The following is a 24,386-nucleotide window of genomic DNA, read 5'->3' as shown; positions in this document are numbered from 1 at the left end:
ATTCACACCAATGGAACGATATCTCTCAATGCGTGTAAACGCTTCATGAGAAAGCTGTTACTTTGGGTCTTGAATGTTTTTCAGTCTTCCCCAAACCCTCAATTTAAACACAAATGGCCACGAGAGACATAACGCCTGAGGTATGAGAAAGTATGCACATTGATTGAGAACAATCCCGGCAAAGCAAATAGGAAAAAGATACGGAATGATCCGAGGGAGGAAAAATGTGGGGGTCAAAAGAAAAGTAACAGCCTCCTACATTCCACCTTGGACTTTCCCTTCTGAATGGGTTTTCAGCACACAATTGTACGGCCTTACTCAGTGCTTCTAATCCTAGGTTTGCCTGTCTAGGCCACAGGTTAGCAACTACAGCTTGCTGCCTGTTCTTGTACAGCCCACAAGCTAAGAATGTTTTTTTGCAATATTTCATGGTTAAAAATGGAAGAATATTTCAGGGCTACGAAAATTATATGAATTCAAAATTTGATGATCGTAAACAAAGTTTTACTGCAACATAGTCATCATTTACATATTGTCTATGGCTGCTACGATGCAAGAACAGCAGAGTTGGATAGTTGTGACAGAGACCTTATGACCCACAAAACCTAAAATATTTACTGCCTGATTTGCCAACACCTGCTCTAAAAGGTCTGTTCAGTGGTCACAAGATAAAGCATTAAAGCCAGTAAATGCTCATATGATTTCTTCTTGTGTAAGTAAAATTGATACTAGATATTAACTTCCTTTAGAACCTTACAAACACCCACCTGAGCACCCATTCATCATCTACTCTTTCAGCCAGCATTTACTGAAGAATGGTTCTGACATAGTGCCATCACTATAGATGACAATGAAGTAAGAATGAGGTGTGGATCCTTCACTCAAGGAATTTGTCATTAGGAATGCTGGAAAACCTATATCTGAGGCTGGGAAGTATGAGAGCTGGATATAGCACAGAAAGGGAGCTTGGCAAGGTAGTTTCATTTCCTGGGAGAAAAACTGGGAGTCTGATATTCCGAAATTGGAGGATTGTAACCAACACGAGTCGAATTCAGTTCACTGTCATTGGCTCAGTGCTGGGGTCTAATCTATTTACTGGCTATGACAAATTAACTCCTCTGTGCCTCAATGTTCTCATCTATATATTGGGGACAGTGATATTTCCCTCATAGGTTTGTTGAGAGGTTTACATGAGATAATGTATATAAAGTGCTTAGCATTCTACCTGTCAAAATATCTAGCTTTCTATAAATGGTTGGTAGTTATTCACTTGTTTAACAAAAATTCATTGAGTACCTATTATGATGTTCCAGGCAATGTCTGTGCTGTCCAATCTCATGGTCACTAGTCACATGTAACTACTTACATTTTAATTAATTAAAATTAAATAAAATGTAATAATCAGTCCCTCAGAAGCACTAGCCACATTTGAAATGCTCAGTACCTACATGTGGTTAGTGCTACTGTATTAGATAGCACAGCTATAGAACATCCCATCATCACAGAAAGTTCTATGAGATAGTGCTTTTCTAGAGAGTAAGGATTCAGCTATGAACAAAACCAAATCTCTGCCTTTAGGGAGCTTACATTTGGGTGGACAATAGATAACAAGCAAATAAATGCATACTATATCAGGTATTGATAAATATTTTAAATAGTAAGATCAAACACTTCCCTAGTACTTTCTATGGCTGATACTATCCTGAGTGCTTTTTACTAACTCTTAATCACTCCAACAACCCCATGAGACAGGTAAGCTAAGTAACTTACCCAAAGTCAAACTGCTAGAAAGGGGAAAAGCCAAAATCCAAACTGATGAAATCTGGCTTCAGAGTCCATTCTCTTAATCAACATGCTATATTTCTTCTCAAAGCAAAGCAAAAATAGAAAAAAAAAGAATAATAATAAAATAAGAGGTTAGAGACTAGTAGTGGGTACTATTACAATTATTATAGTAAACATCTTAACCTCTATGCAAGTAGGGTATTTCATTGGTTAGGCTTTGGCCAGAAATAACACACTACAACAGGATAATGAAAAAAATCTATTCTCAAAGGTGTGGGTGAAATTAAAGAAAACCAATAAGGCATAGTGCAGTGCGTACCCTAGGGTTGATACCAAGGAACTATTACTTATCCTAGGCCTGATGAGCAAAGTAAGGAAACAGTTATTAAAACAACAAAAGAATAATTGTAAAAAGGGAGACAGCCTATGGGACCTGTCACTAATAGAATGAGGCAGTGAACCTATGGTGACCCATCAGGGAAAGAGCCAGGAGAATAAATAGCATAACTCTACTTTCTTCTGCCATCTTATCTCCTGCTAGTGTCTCCCATTGGCTGAACCCAACCAGAAATCAGAGGGCAAGAGAGCCCTTGATGCAATCCATGTAGCTCAAATTCCCAGGACACAGAGCTGACTGGATGACCAGGAGGCATAAACAGAAGATATCCAGTAAAGTTTTCTTACTCTGAACATCTTCTCTTGTACTTTGTTCATATAAAAATTGAACAAACCTTTTGGGACACACAAAAAAAGTTCCAGTAACTATGGTGTCATAATAGAGTAATTGAATTTGAACATATACCTGAGACATAAAATATTAATCATTACTATTACCCTTCCTAATGGGAAGAGTGGGGATGGAGGACAAACAATATGAAACATAACTGTTAGAATCCCTACTTCTATGGTTGGTCATGAAATTTAACTTGAGAATCATAGCTTTCTTCTTCCACTACCCATTGCATATTCCCCTTTCTGCCAGCACTTCACTGTATGAGGCTCTTTACAGAGTGACCCAAACTTTTTAATGTAATTTAATTTTTTTAATTTATTTTTTGAGACACAGTCTCAGTCTGTCGCCGAGGCTGGAGTGCAGTGATGCAATCTCAGCTCACAGCAACCTTCACTTCCCAAGTTCCAGCAATTCTCATGCCTCAGCCTCCCGAGTAGCTGGGATTACAGGCACATACCACCATGCCCAGCTAATTTTTGTATTTTTAGTAGAGCTGGGGTTTCACCATTTTGGCCAGGCTGGTCTCAAACTCCTGACCTCAAGTGATCTGCCCGCCTCAGCCTCCCAAAGTGCTGGGATTACAGGCGTGAGCCACTGCGCTCAGCCCAAACTTTTGATCCTACAAGATTTAGGTTCTTGGTGCATCTCTTGTTACTGAGTTCCTTCAGTTTTCCACTGATCAGGACTATTGGATATGTGTGTACTCACATGGACTTGTTAATGAACTTCTAGGTTCTAGATATAGTCCTCCTTGACTTGATTGTATAGCAGCAACTAATTTCCCATTGGTATTGTAATCAATTACTTAAGGCTATATAGTGGTGCCTTTCTTTTCTTGTTCCAGTTTCCAGCTCAATAGGCTGTGAATTCCCTGGTGGAAGTACTTCTTCTTTGGATATTAGAGTTTCCAAATCTGCTAAGTTTGTGGGGCTTGGAAGAAAAAAATATCTCTGTAGTAAGTTTTTTGCTGTAATAGTGAGAAGAATATATCTTTGCTTCCTGGACGTCTGAATTCTGGCTATCGGCAAATTATGCCACACGTTGGCTATTGGTTTAAGGAAGATGCTGCATTCTTGAGGATAGCACCTCAACTTCTCATGGTGCTGTCTCACAGCTGGTGTCATAACTGAGACTTCAGAAGACCATTACACCATTTAATAATACCAGCTTCTTCTGTTTGATGGGATCCGTGGTAAGACCACTGAATTCCAAAGATATTAGTTAATTGTCATACTTCCTTTGCTGTAAAATGGGTCCCCTGGGCAAAAGTAATATGTGGTAGAGCAAGGCAATGGTACGCTTATTCTGTAAGTTCATGAATAGTGGTATTAGCAGAAGTGCTGTGGCCTAGGAAAGAAAATTGGTACCCAGAAATCTCTACAGAGGACAAATGGTTATTCCCCCCCGATAATAGATGTGCAGTATAACCAACCTGGCACCAGCTAGCTGGTTGGTTCTTCTGGGAAATAAAGCCATATCACAGAACCAGCATTTGATCATTGCTGTTGACAGTTTGAGCACTTAACATGAACGGTAGCAAAATCAGCATATTATTGAAATTGATCAGTACAATTATTGAAATCATTCAGAATCTGTCCCGACTGACATGGCCATTTTGTACATAGGCCCATTAAACAAGCACTACTTGACTAAAGAAGCTGATTCACATCTACCAGACAGGTCATATTGACTACCTGATTCAGATCAAAATATTTTCAATTTTTCCTTGTAATTTATTCTTTATGCATGTTATTCAGACATGTATTTTTAAATTTTCAAATATTTGGGGCTTCTCTAGGTATTTTTATTGATTTCTAATTTTATTCTTTTAATATATATAAAATACATTAACTATATGTATAAACTCAAAGAATATATATTAAATATTAAAGGATATATAAATATTTTTAAAGAATGAAATCTTAAAGGATATATATATATATATATATATATATATATATATTCTTTTAAAATCTGTTGGGACAATTTTTCAGTGGCCCAGAATATAGCCTGTCTTGGGGAATATTTCATATGCACTTAAAAATATGATGCATTCTGCAATTGTTGGGGGTAGTGTTCTTTAATCATGAGCTAAGATCTGTGTAGGAAATAGTGTCATTTACATCTTCTTCTGTACTGATTTTTTTCAGTTCTATCAATTATAGGAAAAGTCTGTTAAACACATAATTGTGAATTTGTCTATTTCTCTTTTTAGTTGTATAAGTTTTTGTTTCATATGTTTTTTGCTTTGGCACATATACGTTTATGATTGTGATATCTTTTATCATTATGAAATAACTGTTTCTGGCAGTAATTTTTTTTTTTTGAGATGGAGTCTCGCTCTGTTGCCCAGGCTGGAGTGCAGTGGCACGATCTCGGCTCACTGCAACCTCTGCCTCCCGGGTTCAAGCGATTCTCCTGCCTCAGCCTCCTGAGTAGCTGGGACTAAGGCGCATACCACCATGCTCAGCTAATTTTTTGTATTTTTAGTAGAGACCAGGTTTCACTGTGTTAGCCAGGATGGTCTTGATATCCTGACCTCGTGATCCGCCCGCCCATCTGGCAGTAATTTTTGTCTTAAAGTCTCTGATATTAACATAGCATCTCTAGCATTCTCATGCTTCTTTTTCTTTGCACATCTAATAAATTTGGTTAAGACTGGACATTGTAATGTATTGCAGCAACTCTGAATTCTGTTACATTTTCCTGAAGATTGTTGGGTTTTTTTTTCTAGTAGGCAGTTTGACTTGCCTGGTCTCAAATTTCAATTTTCAAACCATATGTCTCCTGTAGCTGCTACTATCTCTGTTGGTTTTTCTTTCTTCCCTCAGCTTCTGATTTTTTAGACTGTCCCCCTAAGTATCTTTCCTGTGACTGAGTAGATTAGTCATTAGTCAAGCATTTGGGGAGAAATTATGCTCAGATTCTGGGCTTATTCTCTCTGTCTTTTTGCTTCAGGAGTTTTCTCCCTAAACTCCCCCTTAAACTGCTCTTCCAGTTTTAAGCTGACCTCTGATACCTCAAGCAAGTAAGGCTTCTGCTTTCTGCTGCCTGAGCTGTCCACATTTAGTTTTAAAAAATAGTCAACTTAAGGCTGGGCACGGTGGCTCACACCTGTGAGCCAGCACTTTGGGAGGCCGAGGCGGGCGGATCACGAAGTCAAGAGATCGAGACCATGCTGGCCAACATGGTGAAACCCCGTCTCTACTAAAAATACAAAAAATTAGCCGGGTGTGGTGGCAGGTGCCCGTAGTCCCAGCTACTCGGGAGGCTGAGGCAGGAGAATCACTTGAACCTGGGAGGCGGAGGTTGCAGTGAGCCAAGATTGTGCCACCGCACTCCAGCCTGGTGACAGAGCGAGACTCCATCTCAAAAAATAAAAATAAAAAAAATAGTAAACTTATAAATCTCACTAAGTGCAGTCTTATCTTTCAAAGGTAGACTCTCTTCTGATTTTTCTCTGCCTTTTTTTTGTTGGCCTCCCTTGGATGTTATCCACAGGTGAGTAGTTTAGCAGTCAGCCATGGATTTGGGCAGAGTTTATACTCAGATTGATCATTACACATTCTATGCATGCAACAAAATATGTGTACCCCATGAATATGTAAAATATTTTTTTTCAGTTTAACTAATAGATACTAAATGATTTCTTAGGTTAGGTTTTGTGAAATTACCAGCAGAAGCCATTGATTGTGAAATTTTAATTAAACTATGATCTTGCCAAGTGAAAAAGGTAGCATTAAGGGGACATAAGTTTCATTATGATATGGAATCTTATTTAATGTCTTGATCAAAGCCGTTTACAGCATGAAAACATTAGCTTTTCTTTTTGATTTGTACTTTGAATGTCTCTGGTCATGACATTAGCAGTTTGGTGAACTTTTGTACAGTCCATATCTTAGGCATGAGGCTTGTTTCTTAAAATCCATTTAGTTTTAGTTTATAGAGCTTTAGGAATAAGGCAGTTTTTGTTGGAGAGTTGTAGCCAAATATTGGGGGAGATTAGGAGAATGTAGGATCTAGTTCAGTCTATAGGTATATAACAAGATCTTGAAAACAATGTACAGGGATATAATCTAGTAACAGGTGTATCATAGGGTTTTTTTAAAGAAATATAATCTTATTTTTTAAAATATTGATCGTATAAGAATTTTAGATTTAAAAACTGTTTGAGGCTTGGAAGCCAAACAAAGGCCAACTTTAGATTTTATTTATAGTCTTAAGTTCTTCAGCCTGACAGGAAGTGACAATTTTTATTTACTCATTTTAAGGCTGAGAATTCTTGAAGATAGGCATTTTATGTACATTTAAAAATATGACATTTTAGTTAAAGCCTTGTTAATATAACCAAAGTTTTAAAGCGTATTTTGTTTATAAAGAAAGAGCAGATTTTAATTGAAATTATGTAAATAAAAATAAAAATATTTATGAATGGTTTTTACATTTTCGGAGAATCAACTAGGGAGGAAAAGTAAATGCTTTCATCTTTGTTTACAAAAGTATACTTTCCCAAGTTCTCATAAACTACAGATAGGTTATGAGAGAAAATTTTCTTAAATCTGGAGATAAAAACATTTAAGTAAAGAGCCAACAATGCTTTAAATAAAAGTCATAAGAACATTATTCGTATCAATTATTCAATTTCATGTAATTAAATTTTTGTTTTGTTTAATCCTGATTAGTAGTTTTGTAAGTCCATTAGTTTTTTATTAGAGTTATGGAAATTTTTATTTAGTTCATTGATTTAAAACTTATCAGAAATCTGTGTGAGTACTTATTAGAGTTCATTGCTTTTCCATAAAAAGCAATTTTAGACTATAGCTGATTGCAAAAACTTTTAAAGGACTCAAAGCAATAACTGTGGATAACAAGGACTCAGAATAGCCATGGTCAAAATCTGATGAAAGTTTTCAGTTGACAAGGAAACTAGTTATTTTTACTGTATGTAGCATTTTAAGATAACCAGAATCAGGACTGACAGCGTTACACCAGGACCATTAGACTTTTATAAATTTTATATATTTTTTCAATTAGTTACCTGAATAGCATATTTATATAAATATAACTTTAGAAAAGATTAATATAACAATCAAATTATCACTGATAACATTAGATTTTTATGAATTTATATAATTTTTGGAACATTTATATCAATACCATATCCCTAAATGTAACTGAAAGAAGATTTACTATCATTTATTATTTGACAATGTCTTTTCTGCAATTTGTCAAATGCCTAATTATTTACTATTTCTATAAGATTTTATATATATTATATATTTTATATATATTATATATTTTATATATAATATATATTATATTTTATATATATTATATATTATATATTATATATTTTATATATAATATATATAAAATATAATATATATTATATATTTTATATATAATATATAATATATTTTATATATTATATATTTTATATATAATATATAATATATTTTATATATATTATATATATTTTATATAAAATAAATAATATATATAATATATATACTATATACTATATACTATATTATATATTATATATTTCATAATATATTATATATTTAATATATATTATATATATTTATATATATAAATTATATATATATTATATATAAATATATAATGTATAAAATATAAATATATAATATATAAAATATATATATAATATATATATAATATATATAATATATCATATATAATATATATAATATAATATATAATATATAATGTATATAATATATTATATATATTATATATATATTATATATTATAATATATATATTATATATTATATATTATATATATTATATATTTATATTATATATATAATATATATAGGCTTTCTGTGGCTCAACTGGAAAATTTTAAAGTTAATTTTAGTCAGAAAGACCTAATTTAGGATTTTGAACCTAGGGAAACCTACCAAAGATGTCAAAGTTTTAAAACACTTGTTTAAAACAGAATTACAGGTCATGGCTAAATAACATTTATTTATTTAACCAGAGTGATAACCAAAAGACTTAAAAAAATAGAGTTTTAAAGGGGTTAAAAGGGTTATTTTTTTTACATCCATGTAGCTTTCTTTATTACTTTTAAAGTAATCCAAAACCTAGTAAATTCAATGCAGCAATTATCTTAATAAAACATAAAATCTTTGAGTTTTTTTTTAAAGGCCAGTTACAAAAAGGTAAAAAAACCAAACCAAAACAAAACAAAAACATCCTCCCATAGTGTGATTACGTTTCCTTATGTGAAGCTCATTTAAATAACTGGAAAGTCAAATCTGAGGAAATGGGTACTTGAATTTAATCAGACGCCAGAAAAGTGTGTTCAGACTCCAGAAAAGTGAGTGAACTTTATTATAGAGGAATGTAAACAGGAAAATGCCTTGAGCAGGGAAATACATTGACTCTTACTAACAGCATGGAAAGTTTTGGTTATATGGAACAATTTAGGCATGTCAAGAAAAGCCAAGACTAAAGAATCAAGTTACACTGGAGGAAAATATTGTTTTTTTAGAACTTTATGACAACATCTCAGCATTATGCCAGAAAAGCAGGGTTAAAACCAGACAAAGAAAAGTTACAGGAGTTGACAAAGGTTGAGAGAGAGAGTTATCACCTCAACTAAGAAAAAAGATAAATCTTTTTTTAAGGGGAGAAAGAACAGAAGGCAATGATGTGTGATCTGCAAATCATGTGCAGCGAAGTCCAGCAAAAGTTGAACTTTTGAGATGTAAATCTGAGCAGTTTAAAAATATATATTTTAGAATTAAAAATCAAAACTTGTAATTTTAGTAAGAGCAAATTAATATTTTAAGAAAATGTTATTGTTTCAGTGTAGAAGACCATAATTTTTAGTTTTGTATTAGTGTATTTTTAATATCAAAGCTTAATCTTTAGAAAGACTTTTAAATAATTTCTAAAAAGTTATAATATCACTTGATCACCCACAAAAATTTTTAAATACATTTTTAATGAACTTCATTAGAACTTGTATACACCATTGATTACATGTTTAGACATTTTGGTTTGTCTTACATGTTCTTTAAAAAAACCAAAAACAGTTATTTTAGTTTAGGACACAAATTTACCATACAAAATTTTTTTAAGACAAAGTTATTGCTTTAGCTGTTATTTTTACCAAAAATACATTTTTATAGCATGTTTTACATTCTTTGAATTTATTGGTTTGTTTTTATTGTTTTTTAATCTATATTTTGAAACAAATTTAACATGACCTTCAAATTAGACAAAATTATTTTTTCAATAATGTTTTTTCATAATTTTTTAATATTAAAAACTTTTTGTACACTTTATGTACAGAATTACATATTAATTAGAATTTTTAACTGTTAGTAACCTTAAATTTGAGTGAAAACTTAGGAAGCAAATCTGGAATCATCTATCTCATTTATAGATGAGAACTATTTTATAATTTTTAGAAACATTTTTCTATAACAATTTTTAAATTTTATTTGGAAATAACTCAGACATTTAATGAATATCAATTATTTAATTTAACAGAACTTTAAGATTTTAAGTTCTATGAAAAGTTTATTTATAAGCATTTATTTCATTTATATTTACTTAATTTAATTTTAACAGTTTACCTAGATTATTTATAAGAACTGAGATATTAGACAAAGATAGTCACTACTTTAAGTTACTTTTTTTGTTAACAATTTTTATGACGTGTAAACATTAGGTTTTCACCTAAGTGAGAACCTTAAAGTTAAATACATGAGTATTATCCCAATAACTTGGAAGAGTTAGCTGTTGTTTTAAACCAACAATATTAATTTAGTTTTATTTATCAAAATATAACACAAAGGTCATTTTGTTTTAGTCTGGGTTAATAGTTTCATAACTCTCATGCCAAACTCTGACACCTTAATATATATGAACATATATGTGTGTGTGTGTATCTATCTATATAAGAAAAAATATAAAGTTGTCTGACCAGTAAACCCAGGCGAAAATGTATGTTGACAATTTTGAAGACATTTTTATTTTTATTTTATCAATAATTTAAAAACCAGCTTATTTATTAAAGATTTACTTAAGTCATGAACTAAGAAGCATTTGGGTTAATAACTATATATTCTATATTTTATATGAGTGCCCTTTTATCTAAATAAAAATGTTTAAGGGAATTTGGGTCAACTAAGCCAGATTTTGCCATGTAGACACAACATACAACACAATACATGTACATATGTATAAATTTATTTAAACACATACGTACACAAACAAAGAGCTTATAGTTTTTATTTTAGAATTTTAGTTAGGGGATAGTAATGTAAACTCATCAGTTTGTAAAAGATAGTTGGATCCAAATTATATTTTTGACAAAATTGGAACCTGTTTATATGGCTAAACCTTATTTGCCCCAGTAGGTAAGACTGTGGACCAAAATTTTGAGTAAAGCATTTTTCAGGGGAGTTTGATTTTTAAAAACCTCTTTTATTCCTTTTTGCCCAGTTTTAGATGAGTTTAGATTTAAACTTTTAATGTTTGCATTGTGGTGAGGACTAGCTGAATTGTATGAGAAAAACATCTCCCAACTTGCTTTGAATTAGTAACAATTTTACAATTACTAAAGCAAATTAGTAAAACAAGTCTTTTGTTTGCCAGTCTGATTTGTTTGATTAGCACATGAGGGCAGGGAAGCATTTTAACAGTTTTTTTTTAGATTATTAATTTTTGAATTAAATGTTTTATTATTGTACACAATTGCTAATCAGGCAAACCTAAATTTATATTTTTGGAAGGTGTCCATGTTGTTAGTCACTGTGGAGCTGTTGTAATTTGTAAAGCCGTTAATATGGTAGCCCTTTAAGAATTTTTTTTTTTTTTTAAATCTTGGCTGGAATGCCAGAGCAGTGAGATAGCAGTGAGTTTTATTTCACCACTAGCAGAAAAGCCAACATATTTAAAGTAGGAAGAAAAAAATAGAGAGATATAGAACTTAAAAGACTACATGTTAACTGTATAGTTGCAGGTTTTTAAAATAATGGCCATTTATGGCTGGAGGCCCAGGAAACCTGGCATGCCTTAATATTTGAGAATTCCATTGTGTTTCTTATTAATCCCTTAAGAGCAACAAAACTATAAATCCTATAAATCCAGGGAATATCAGGGGTTTAAATTGGTGTTTTAGATGGTGGTGACTGCTCTAGTGGCTTTTAATTAGCTATCTTGTGTCTACTGTTTAGAATGTTTATTTTTTTCTTCCCAGAAGATTTTCAGAAATAATAAGGGAAAGGAGTCAAACGTAATCAAAAGAAACCAAGGTAAGAGTGTTCACAAAATTTTAACCCAGGTGTGCAGATCAAATGAAATACTAAACTACACATGGAACCCAGAGAAGACATGCCTCACAGACCGAATGTAAATTCTCTAGAAAGCAAGAGTATTCAATCGAAAAAGACTTGTCTTTATACCAGGACTTAACAGAAAAGACTGGAAAAAAAAGTATTTTATAGCCCAGAAGGGATGTAAGGTTTCTTATTAAAGTGGGCTTATTTAAACTAGATCCCAAATAAAGTAAAAAAGCCCCTGTCGAAAGGAGAGAGGCTCAGCTCATAAGGGCCAAAAAGGTGAGCTGTGGAAGTGGAGGGATCAAAGGGCTCAAGTGAGTACTGCACACTGGTTCCAAAAGCCATCAATTTCTTCCAATAGTGACCTTTTTCACATCCCACTTCTGATATCATATATGTCAACCTAAATAACAGAGTCTCTCAAAAAGAAAAAAAAATTGTGTATTTGGGAATAGAACATTGCAGTGGGAATATGCATGCCATAGTAAACTATGTTTGTACTCAAGGAGGTAAAGGAAGGCTAAGGTTTTTAAAGAAAAAAAAAGGAGGCTTTCATAATTGTTTTGAAGTAATTATTCTTGACTACTAAGATCTGTAACAAGCGCAACACCATTTTGAGGTTGGACAGGCAGTTGCTGGACAGATGTCTGTGCAGAAATATCTTTTGCATAAGCTTGCAATGGCCTTTGTGCAAAGTTGTGATTTTTGTAGTCTTTTGTGTTATCAGTCATACAAATGTGAGAACTCTCTCTTCATGGCCTTCCGTGGCTTTATTTGTTGGAATTTTCTTGACATTAGTGACTCCATTTTTATTCTGACAACTTTCACAATATTTGTGTGTGCATGAGGGGGTGACTACTTGAGATTAACTTGCAGACGCAATGTTCCTTTATCTCTAACTACCTCCATGTCTATTTTATAAGCACAAAGACATTCTAGACATTATATACAACCCTAATTTAATTTTCAAAATTGAGAAATTAATATTAATATAATATATTATCTAATATACAGCCTTTGTTTAAATTTCATAATTTGTCTCACTAATATACTTTTTACCCGAAGAAAAAAGTTTAGTTCAAGATAAAATCCATTATTATGTTTTGCATGTATTTGTTTTGCCTCTTTAATCTCCTTTAATCTGGAACTGTTTCTTGGTCTTTTTACTAGTTTCCTACTTCAGCTATAAAAATTATCGCAACTTTAACGTCTTAAAAACACACAAATTTATTATCTTAGAAGTCCGAAGTCAGTCCTGGTAATCCAAAGTCATGGTGTCAACAGAGCTGATTCCTTCCTGAGGCTCTGAGGAGAGAATCCATTTTCTTGTCTTTTTTAGCTTTTAGGGCTCTCACACATTTCTTGGATCATTGAGGCTCTTCCTCGCATTACTGTAACCTTTTACATACATCACCACATTTGTGACTACTAACTCTGACTCTCCTGCCTCCTTCTTACAAGGACACTTGTGACTATAATGGGCCTACCCGGATAATCCAGATAATCGCTGCATGTCAATGTTCTTAATTTAATCACATTTGCAAGACTTGTTTTTTTTTTTTTTTTTTACTATGTATGGTAACATAGTCACAGGTTTCAGGGATTAGGAAATAGATATCTTTGGGGGGCATTAGTCAGCCCACCAGAGTGCTCATGATACAGTATGTTTTTGAAAGTCATTGTGAGTCCTTTTGAAAAGAAGGTAGATGGAAATGAAGACAGAAAAGCAGGGAGAAGATAATGAGTGGGAAATTAAAAGAAGCTCAGGAAAGGGACGAGACAGGAAGATACACCTATTAGTTTGCATTTCTGGTTTGGCAAACTGATGAAGATCTAGATCCCCTTCTTGATAGAAGTAAGGAAAAAGGCAATATGCCCTTTCCTGGACCTATTTTTTAAGTGCTTAAAGTTTGGGAAAAAGTTGATGTCTGATGTCTGTGGTGGGGGACTGTCATGAGAAAAAGTGATTTCTGATTCCTTAAATTCTATCCCAGTGTATAGACTATAAATTTCAAAACATATACACAGCTATACACCTGTGGAATTATTTTTCTGCAAGTGGATACATTTCACGACTTCACAACTCATTGTAAAAAAGTAGTTGATTTGCTTTATGTGAAATAGAAGTTGGAGCTTAAAAAGAAAGTCAACCTTTTCTCTCTCCAGGATATCCAGCATGAAGCCACATTACCATTCCTCCCTTTTGCACATACACATCTGACTTCTCCTGGGCCTACAGAAGGCAGTTTGATTCTTCTTTGCATTTCCCAATCTGTGCTGTACTGCTACCATAGTGATGCTGTAGCCACAACAGAAAAACTTACCCTTAGAATTAGCAATGATTCAGAATATGAGCTGAGCTGGATCTGATGGCTGAACAACATGGTACCACGGAAAGTGAATTCCATTGACAAGCAGGAAGAAGAGCCGCATGAAAAGAGGAAGGTGATATTTCAGATTTCCAGACTCCAGTTTTCTGACTATCAAGTTGGATAATAACTTTTTTTTTCAAGTTTCAGTTATTTATTAATCAGTGTAATCTCCCCAGTAGATTACATCAACATGATTTCATGCATTTAGAGGAGAAATATTTCCTGGTTAAGTGGAAAATTGTGTGGATTGCTTCTGGAAGACCTTCATTCTAAAGCAGCTTTATAGTGAAACATTTCATTTAGAAATCTGCACCTTCTTTCTTCAGTTTGCTGTAGTCCACATTCACTGAGTAGAACTTGTATAGATCATTGGGACCCAGTTTGTTCCAGGGCTCTGGGTTATTCTTTCTGTCCCAACTAACATCTGGATTGAACAATGCCAGACACAAGAGATACAGTGCTGCTCTAGTACCTCCAGCTCCAGTAAATACAAAAAAGGGGGATCAAGTTCAGATGTATCTTGGCCTGACTGATGATCTGGTGGAACATGTTTGCGGCAGAGGCCTCCGATTGGAAAGGAAAGAACCAGCGTAGCCACCAGGCCCTGGGCTAAGTAGTATCTGCTGGATAATAACTTTTAAGATCACAAAAGACACCTATACAGATAAAACAAGGTTTTCCTTTCTCTATCCTCTCTCATCACCAAATGTCCAGCTTAGAGTCGCCCTCTTTCAAAAATACCAAACACATCTCAGGGTAGGTCATTTCCTGTGGTCCCCAGTGTGGGTAAAATCCTTGGCTCTACAGATACATTTCAAATGGGTTTGTTTTGGAGGCATCTTCCTCTCTAAATCCTAAATACTCTGTTGATCCTCTTAATCTGGAATTTTTGAGGGGTAGAAAAGGGAAGTGCGATCTGAAATGTTATCCCAGTTTCATGTTTGAACTTGTTAAGAAAATACCTCTGTCCTCAGTGATGTACTCTTTTGGGTTTGTATGTGGTATCCTAGAAGTTCCAAATGATGAAAACTTTAAATGGATGAGTTCTCATGGAGATAATTTCTAAATACTTATGCAGTTAAAACTAAAGCGATGCCTCTGTGATTCCAGTAATGAGACTCTTCCCCCTCACCCAGCCAAATACCTCCAATGACAGACATTGAGATTTATACTATAAAACAAAATGTCACCCCACCATCCTGATACCAAAAATCTGATCTTATAGGGGTAGAGGATTAGGAAAACCATGAGGAGCCCAAAAGAAGAATACATTGTGTGCCTTTACATTTCCTGTTAGGGCATCCTTCCATCCCCAGACAACTAGCTTTGGATGTCCCTTGCTCTGGTCTCTGTGCTATCTCCTAGAGACCTGGCCACACCTACAGCATTTTGCAGGTCAGAGGCCAGAAGAACATGAATCCTGGCTCTGTCAGATTCTTCAGAAAAGAACATCTATAAGAAAGACACCTTTTTCTTGCCACTTCTCATAATCATAATTTTGATGCACTTTGGGCCAAAAGTTCCTTTTTTTCATGGGGAATGGAAGTGAGTGAGGGAAGAATAAAGATGTGGATTGATAAAAATATTTTTCAGTGTTGAGCAGCATTTGTGCACGAAGCATGTGGCACAAGATTGCCAGATGCCAATCCAGTAGCAAATACTCCTTTTCATCCTTTGTGATAGATTCTAGAGCAGTGTGCCCGAATGAAAAACTACATTTCTCTCTCACTTCTCAGGGTTGGGGTGTGAATGAGATATAAGCTGAAGTAGTTGGGTGAGTTTTCCAGGAAAGCTTCTCCTGCTGTCTGGAATGCAGACATGAAGCTTGGAACTCTTACAGCCATCTTGGACTAAAAAGCGATCTTGCAAAAAAAAGCTTCAAGTTAAAGATGGCAAAGCAAATGAAGGAAGTCTCAGATCCTTGGTCACCATGGAGCCTCAATCCTGGTCCTCCTTCTTCCAGACTTCTTTCACTTGAGAAGGTTAACTATTTTTTTTTTCAAGTTACTGTTACTTTGTCTTATTATATGCTATTAAACAATCCAATATGGATTATGAAGAGGAATACCCAGTTATTTGAAGTTGTTTCATACTCAGTTTGTTAAAATCATAAGGTTATAATTTTCATGTTGGGTGGTAGTTTCAAGGATGTTTATTATTATAATTTTATATGATTATTGTTATGCATAGATAATAATAATTACATTCTCTACCACAGGGAGCCATTTTTTTCAGATTAGAACCCCAAATTGAAAAGCCATCAAGGTATTTTATAAAAGAAAATGAATTGAAAAGTTCTGGGGTGGGAGGTGGAGGTAAGAGAGGTGGTAACGTGGGAAAGCATGGAAAAAATCCTGGGAAGACAAGCTTATAGCATCCTGGTTCCCCTCTGGAAATCCCCCTTTTTGATTCTACCCTAAACTTCTCCCCTCCCCAAATCATTCACTGGGTACCAATTGTGGTAAGAAGAGTTTGCTATGTTTCCCCATTCTTTTGTTCTGTTCTGCTTTTAAAAAATTGGACTTTCAGGGTTGTTAAATAAAATTTATAGGAGGCCATTGTTTTGGACTGAGCTCCTGCACTAGACCCAAATGGACCAAACCAAAATGTAGTCCATGCTAAGTACCACATAATCAAACTGAAACTCAAAGGAAGGAAGACAATCCCCCAAAAGGCCAGTTTTTTTCTAAAAAAGTGGGAGATTCACAGCAAACAATCAGAAAGGGACCAATCAACCTGAGCCAGCATGATAAGAAAGTCCTCTCTACTTTATCCCTTACTATGAAAGTAACCTGATATTAACCAATCTGCTTTCTGTTTTTTATTTGTTTGTGTGTGTGTGTGTGTTTGTTTTTTTTTTTTTGGTTGGTTTCTTAGTTCTTGTATTACTCTCTTTTCTTTTTCCTGCTTAATCTACCTTACAAAAAAACCACTGTTCTGTTATGTTCAGTGGAGTTTCCCTGTATTTGTAGGTGGGATGCTGCCTGGTTCATGAGTCACTAATAAAAGCCAATTACATCTTTAAATTAAATTTGTTGAAACTTTATTTTTAACAATTCTGGCAACCACAAAGGGACCCAAAGGAAAGACTGCTGATACCTTTAAAGTCTACTGTCTTCTTCATAGAGCCTGGAAGTCATGAGCAACTTTCTCTCTCTTTCTGTGCCTCTCTGTTTCTCTCAGGTCCAAGCTCTGCTGTCTTTTACATTTGAGCACCCTGATCTCTTTGGCTTTTTTGTCCCAAGAGTTTGTTTGTGCTGTCATAGGGCATATGATTTTGGGTGTTAACAGTGATCAGTGGGCTTTAGTTTTAAAGGTAACTGAGAGCAATTGCAGTAAATGGCAGTTACTTCCAGAAGGTGACTCCACCTTTCACAAGTTTTCAGAAATTTGGGTTTCCTTCCCTTCATTACTTTTATTCTAATGGGCTAAGGTAAGGAAAAATCACTGGCTAAGTTGGTCAAGGGAATCTCAGAGCCAAGCCACAACTTGGCTGGTGGGCATTGGGTTGGGCACCAAAAAGCTGCCAGTGGAACCTGTCACCTACAAAAAGACTCCTATGTTAGGATAAGTTGGTCATAGATGGGTTAGATGATACTAGGTCACCCGCCAACCTCAAGAAAATGTCTACGCAATGAAGAACATGATGAAAATAGCACACAACTGAACCCTATGACATTTCCTCCTTAAGCTTTTATCTCAGCTCCGAGAGACCCAAGTTTCAATGTAAAAATGGGATCCTACTATCTAAAGGACTGAGTACTCCACTTTGCAGTAAGCCTATCTTTTTCACATATGAAAATTATGGCTCCAGAAGCTGTGAATACTTACAAAAGTGGCATTTTTTTTTACGAAAGATAATTCAGAATTACAATAGCCATATGTGGAACATTCCAAATGGAGAAGATTGTTCATCTAAAAGGGGTACTTGAAACCCAGGTTTCCTGAATTAGGAAGACAGAATTGGATGCGTATTTTAATTGACAGATAGAAGCTTCTAAGAGATTACAAGATTCTAAAATGGACATTTTAGATTTATTTCAAAAAGCTAATGAAAAATTGAAAATACAAGCTATCTCCCACACCAAGGATGGTATGATTGATAGGAGTCCTACTGCCCCTCTCTATTCTCCTTTTCTTGGGTATTTCCAGCCTACTGACCCTCTGTCTGAATTATCTTTCTTCTCTGAATAAAAAAAATGGTTATATAGTTTCCTTATAAGAAACAACCATCTGAGAATTCAGGAGATAGTCCTCGAGTGACTTCTGATCTTTGGACAAAAAATGAGGGCTAGAGTTAAAGAATTTTCCAAACCTAGGGCTATAGTTAAAGAATTTTCCAAACCTAGGGAAGCTTTCTTCTTTAGCATTCTGCCTTCTACACAGTGGATAATACAACCCGACCAACCCTACCCACCCCCTTTGTAAATGGACTCTTCCCTGAAATTATCTGGTTCGTAAAAACACAAAAGATAGGTAGGTGCCTACAGGTTTAGCTGAATTAGTGATTATAGCTGAATATTTTGAAAGGACCTTAGAATAAGATAAAAAACAAAGAGCTTCCAAATATTGATTTTGCAATTTCAGCAACTCCATAGCATCAACAATTTAAATGACCTTTGGACCTACCACAGTGCTTTCTTAAGAAGTTACCCTTAAAAAAGCAGTTTCCAATAAAATGTTGCCATTTGTGCAAACAACTGGGACATTGGAATAGGAACTGCCCTCAAAGATTTCAAAGGAGGCCTCTAAACACAGGCTGCCTATTCTCCAGTAGTAGGTGACATGACACCAGGACTGATGGGCCTCTGTGGAAAACTATGGTAAGCCGCTACCAGTTATGCATTTAAATAGTCAGGAGGATACAAAGATAAAAATCCATTGGACATCTCACCCAATCTTGGTAGACACTCGAGGCACTCTTTTTAGTTTACACCCCACTTTTACAAGATAGCCTTTCTCTTGGAACAAAAAGGAAATGTTAGCTGTGGAGGTATGAGATCAAATTCAAGAAGAATTTGCTTCTCAACCTATACAAGTGACTCAAGGCCCTTTTCTGAAAAACATTGTATTTTGCTGTGTAACACAACTCTGGTCAAGTTATTGGGCAGAGACCTTCTGTCTGAGCTAAAAGGCCTGATATGATTTGCCTCTAACAGAGACTTGACTCTGAAATTTCCTGACTCACCTGAGCCAGATCTCCTGTACGCTTGACCATCTGTCCTAGATACAGAGGAAGAGGACGGTCTACAAAATGCTCCTGACTTAACCGAGAAACTCAGTGGCATATTGGCCATATCTAATACTAGTATTGAAAGAATAAAAAGTGCAGAGCCTATTAAAATTTAAATAGACCCCACTAAGCCTCTTCCCAAATTCCCTTAACATCCATTAAAGCTGGAGGCCATACAAAGTCTTGAGCCAATAATAGAAGACTCAATTGCTCAGAGATTAATTATATCATGTACCAATCCTTGTAACTCCCCAATCTTCCCTGTAAAAACCTAACAGCCAAAGGTAGCAATTTGTTGAGGATTTACAAACCTTTAACAGGATAGTTATTTCCCATTTTCCCGTGGTTCCAAACCCTACTCTTTTGTCACAGCTTCTCCCAAATTCTAAGTGGTTTACAGTGGTATACCTATGATTAACCTTCCTTAGCATTCTAGTTGACCCCAACAGTCAATATCTGTTTGCTTTCACCTGGAATAATCAATAATATACCTGGATAGTCATGCCTCAGGGGTTCACTGAAGGCCCCTCCTATTCCTCTCAAGTGCTTGAGACTTGAGTGCTCTCCAGTTCCTAGAGGCTTGACTCTCTCTTGCAATATGTGGATGGCCTCTTACTGTGTTTACTGACTAAGGAAGTATCCCAACAGGACTCTATCTATCTGTTACAATGGTTAGTAGAGAAGGGACATAAGGTTTCCCAAGACAAATTATAGTTATCATCAGATACTGTTCACTATTTGGGACATGATCTAAGTGCTGCAAGTCTCCAACTGTCTCCTAATAAAGTTAGGCTTATCCAAGATTTGCCCAGACCTGTAAATAGGAGACAACTTTGCAGGTGTTTAGGTTTAGCTGGATATTGCTGTCTGTGAGTCCCTAATATTTTCCTATTAACATTTATGAAGTCTAAAAGCTCAGTTCTTGAACCCCTAAAAGCTCAGTTCTTGAACCCCTTCCTTGGGAAGAAAAAACACGAGACAGCCTTTGTAGGATAATAAGGGCATTACAAAATAACAAAGCTCCCCTGCTTTGGGATTGCTCAATTATTCAAAACCTTCCACCCTGTTTGTGCAAGAGAGTAATAACCAGACTTTGGGAATGGTCACACAGCTACATGGTGGAAAGCTTGGGCCATGGATTATTATAGTGATTAATTAAACTCAGTCACTAGGGCATACCCAAATTGTCTTAAAGCTAGATGTGGTGGAAAAACTGGTTTTAGCTTCTGGAAATCTGATCTTAGGTAATGCTGTGTATCCCCACACACCACTTGCAGTACAGTCTTCTCAATTCTAGCTGTGTCCAACATCTTTTTGTGAGCAGACTAATCTCTTACGAAATCCTTTAAATCTCACTGTTTAATCTTCATTTGAAATGCTATCATGCTCCCAATCCTACTTTGTTGCCCTTATTTGATGAAGGTCAACCACATGACTGTAAAATGGTAACCTCTCAATCAGTCATTATTTCCCATCTTGATTTGCAGGACATTCCTTTTCAAAATCCTTTTTGAGTGTTTTTTTTTTTTTTTTTTGGATGGATCTTAATGTTAAAGATCAGGAAGAAAACTTTTGTGCTGGATATGCATTCACCATCCAATATGAGTTCATTGAAAGTGGCAAACTTCCCTACTTGAAGTCCGCTCAACAGGCAGAGCTTTGTGCACTTGCCCGTGCCTGTATTTTATCTAAAAACCAGTCTGACTGACAGTTGCTATGCCTTTGTGGTGGTTCATAACTTTGGAATGCTTTGGAAACAAGAAGATTTCTTCACATCTGCAGGCACGTCAATAAAAAATGACCCATAAGTTGATGAGTTCCTTACTGCTATACTGCTGTCTAAAGAGATTGCTATCATAACAAAGAGGCTCCTATAAAAAGCCTCTATTGCTATCAGGGAGATGCTCTACCCAGCTTTCATGCCAAAACTATTACTCCACCCTGTGAGGTCTGTTATCTAAATCCTTCAGCTAAAAAGAAAAACTATAAAGCAACGGTCCTCAACCTTTTTGGTGACTGGCTTCGTAGAAGACAGTTTTTCCACAGATAGGGTTGGGGGATGGTTTCAGAATGATTCAAGTGCATTACATTTATTGTGCACTTTATTTCTATTATTATTACATTGTATTACATAATGAAATAATTATAGAACTCACCATAATGCAGAATCTATGGGAGCCCTGAGCTCGTTTTCCTGCAATTAGATGGCCCTATCTGAGGGTGAGGAAAGACCATGACACCGGAAATGTGTTGCTTACATTCAGTCTACCCTGTAACCTCGTTTTATTTACTGTCACTGCAGAAAACCCTGCTTTACAGAGGTAGGATGTTAGAAATGGAAACAGGCTTTTCAGTGCTCTTGTGGCAATTGCCGGATATTCCACCTTGACAATTAGGATTTGAAGTTGTCTTAAACATACTTTTAAGGCCACTGTCACTTGCAGTGTCAAGCAGTTGATCCTCTTCTAGCGTGGACAAAGTCAATTCACCTGGCTTATTCACAAATGGGTCGTGTATCCATTCCTTCCCAGTTTGGGGGTCTTTTGCGGTTGGGAAGTAATGCTCAGACTCTTTTGAAAGCTGAGATAGGTGATCACCCACCAGCTGAAAGAAAGAAGGCCCTGGCTCAGTCTCTCTCAAAATCTCTCCTAATGTTTGAAATATGTCAGAAATCCCCACGTTCACTCGTGGCCCCCATAATTTTAGTTTGGCTTTGAATGCTGCCACTTTATCTGCCAACTTGAACCCAGTTGTTGTTCTCCCCCAAAGTGACAGGTTGAATTTGTTGAGCAGGTTGAATGTGTCACACAAGTAAGCAAGTTTTGTGACCCATACTGTGTCACTGAAATGTGCTGCCAGTGGTGACTATTTTTCTAAAAGAAATCTTTGAAATGGCTCTTGTAATTCAAAAACTCTGGCCAGCAATCTACCTTTAGAAAGCTATCTCACTTCTGTATATAAGAGAAGGCCTGTGTGCTCTGCATCCATCTCCTCACAGAGCTGAACAAACAGACATCAGTTAAGGGCATGTACTTTGATGTGGTTGATCATTTTAATCACATGCTGCAAAATGATAAGTTCAGGTGATGTTTCTCAGCTTGCAAGCATTTCTCTATGGATGACACGGTGCATTTCTCTGTGGATGACATGGTGCAGCTAGCAAGCATTTCTCTATGGAGGACACAGTGCTTCTGACTCACATTCAGAAGCAACCTCTTGGACCCTAGTAGTGAAACCAGAAAGCCGTCCAGTCATGGCAGCCACTCCATCTGTGCATATGTGACACAACATGACCATTTCAGTTTTCCTGATATGTAATCGTTCAAAGACTTGAATAGTTCTGCAGCCATAGTGTTGGCTGGCAACGAAAAGTGCACATAACACATCCTCATGCACATCCTCCTGAAAAATATAGTGCCCAAAAACAAGCATTGTTGCCTTGTTGTCAACATCAGTAGGCTCATCAACCTGGATTGTGTACCACAGAGACTCATTCATCCTCTCTAACAGTTGTGCCTCAGTATCCTCTGCTATTTCATCAATTCATCTAGTTATGGTGCTAGCTGAAAGAGGAACACATGCCACCTTTTGAACTGCAGTCTGTCCTAAAGTTCATGATATATGTCCTTAGCAACAGGCAGGATCAATTATTCACCAATAGTAAAGGGCTTCTTAGCTTTAGCAGTGCAGTTAGCCACCAAGAATTATTCTGAGTGCAGACACATTTGATGAAGCGGTGTCCTTCAATAATTGCTTCTGTTCGTTATGTTCATGTTTTTTTTTTTTTCTTTTGAAAAACTGCAGAGGCTTACCTTTTAATGCAGGGTGCTTTGTCTCTATGTGGTGAAGCAGTTTTGAAGGTTTCATAGCTTTGTTGGATAGCCAGTTGCCATATGTTATACATAGTGGGCTTGGAGAATGTGACTCACCTGTTGCAATAAACCTGTAATTTAAGTAGGACTCTTGGTATTTTCTTTTAAATGGAGCTTTCTTTTTGCTCACAGTCTTAGTCTCCTGCTGTTTCATAATTGGGTATTTTCCCCTTTTCAAAGAAGCTCTCCATTGACGTTTGTTTTTTACTCATTTTGGCTATGGTTAGCATGTGGGCTTACCAAAACTGTGACTGTGACAAGTACACAATGCGGGAAAGAGTCATGGACAGCAGTGGTGAATAAAATAACGGGCGGGCCACACGTGGACTAAAATAAGTCTCAGATTCTGACTTAAAGCCTGCCACCAGATGCAGCTATACAATTGAAGTACCTCAACTTACTTTCCACTATAAAGCCTGCCACCAGATGCAGCTTAATTGTCACTTGCCACTCTCTGATAGGGTTTTGATATGAGTCTGCAAGCAATTGATTTATTATGGTCTCTGTGCAGTCAAACCTCTCTGCTAATGTTAATCTGTATTTGCAGCTGCTCCCCAGCGCTAGCATCACTGCCTCAGTTCCACCTTAGATCATCAGGCATTAGATTCTCATAAGGAGCATGAAACCTAGATCCCTCACATGTGCAGTTCACAATAGGGTTCTTATTCCTATGAGAATCTAATGCTGCTGCTGATCTGACAGGAGGCAGAGCTCAAGTGGTAATACGAATGATGGGGAGTGGCCTTAAATACAGATAAAGCCTCACTTGCTCACCTGCCACTCACCTCCTGCTGTGTGGCCCAGTTCCTAACAGGCCAAGGACCTGTTACCAGTCCAGGTAGCAGGGAGCATGCTTTATAGCAGGGGTCTCCAAACCCCAGGCCACAGACCGGTTAAGCAGGGGTTGGGTATCCCTGCTATAAAGCACATTCCCTGCTACCTGACTTTGCCTCTTTAAACCCAGATACTATTGGCTATGGACAACAAAGTGCTTCTAAGGATGAAAAAGAATATTGGCAATGAGTGGGATGCTATTTTAATTTCCTTTCCTAACTGTGGGAAAATG

General features: G+C 35.9%; 1 protein-coding gene and 1 pseudogene across 4 annotated transcripts in view; both read right to left on the bottom strand.

Moving 5' to 3' along the window:
- Positions 1–24,386, bottom strand: part of PGAP4 (post-GPI attachment to proteins GalNAc transferase 4) — a 56,828-nt gene that overhangs the window by 14,208 nt on the left and 18,234 nt on the right. For 3 of the 4 annotated variants that reach the window (XM_063787621.1, XM_063787620.1, XM_063787618.1), the window contains one exon: positions 1,771–1,863. The gene's annotated coding sequence lies outside the window, so the exon portion shown is untranslated. Of the gene's footprint in view, positions 1–1,770; positions 1,864–18,046; positions 18,160–24,386 lie in introns of all 4 variants that reach the window. The other variant, XM_063787619.1, reaches the window with a different exon arrangement.
- LOC129135972 (cytochrome c oxidase subunit NDUFA4-like) lies at positions 14,471–14,764 on the bottom strand (annotated as a pseudogene).

The sequence above is a fragment of the Pan troglodytes genome, chromosome 11, assembly GCF_028858775.2.
Source record: "Pan troglodytes isolate AG18354 chromosome 11, NHGRI_mPanTro3-v2.0_pri, whole genome shotgun sequence".
NCBI classification, from domain to species: domain Eukaryota; kingdom Metazoa; phylum Chordata; class Mammalia; order Primates; family Hominidae; genus Pan; species Pan troglodytes.
Note: the sequence above shows the minus strand (reverse complement) of the source record. Positions and strands in the feature narration are given on the sequence as shown.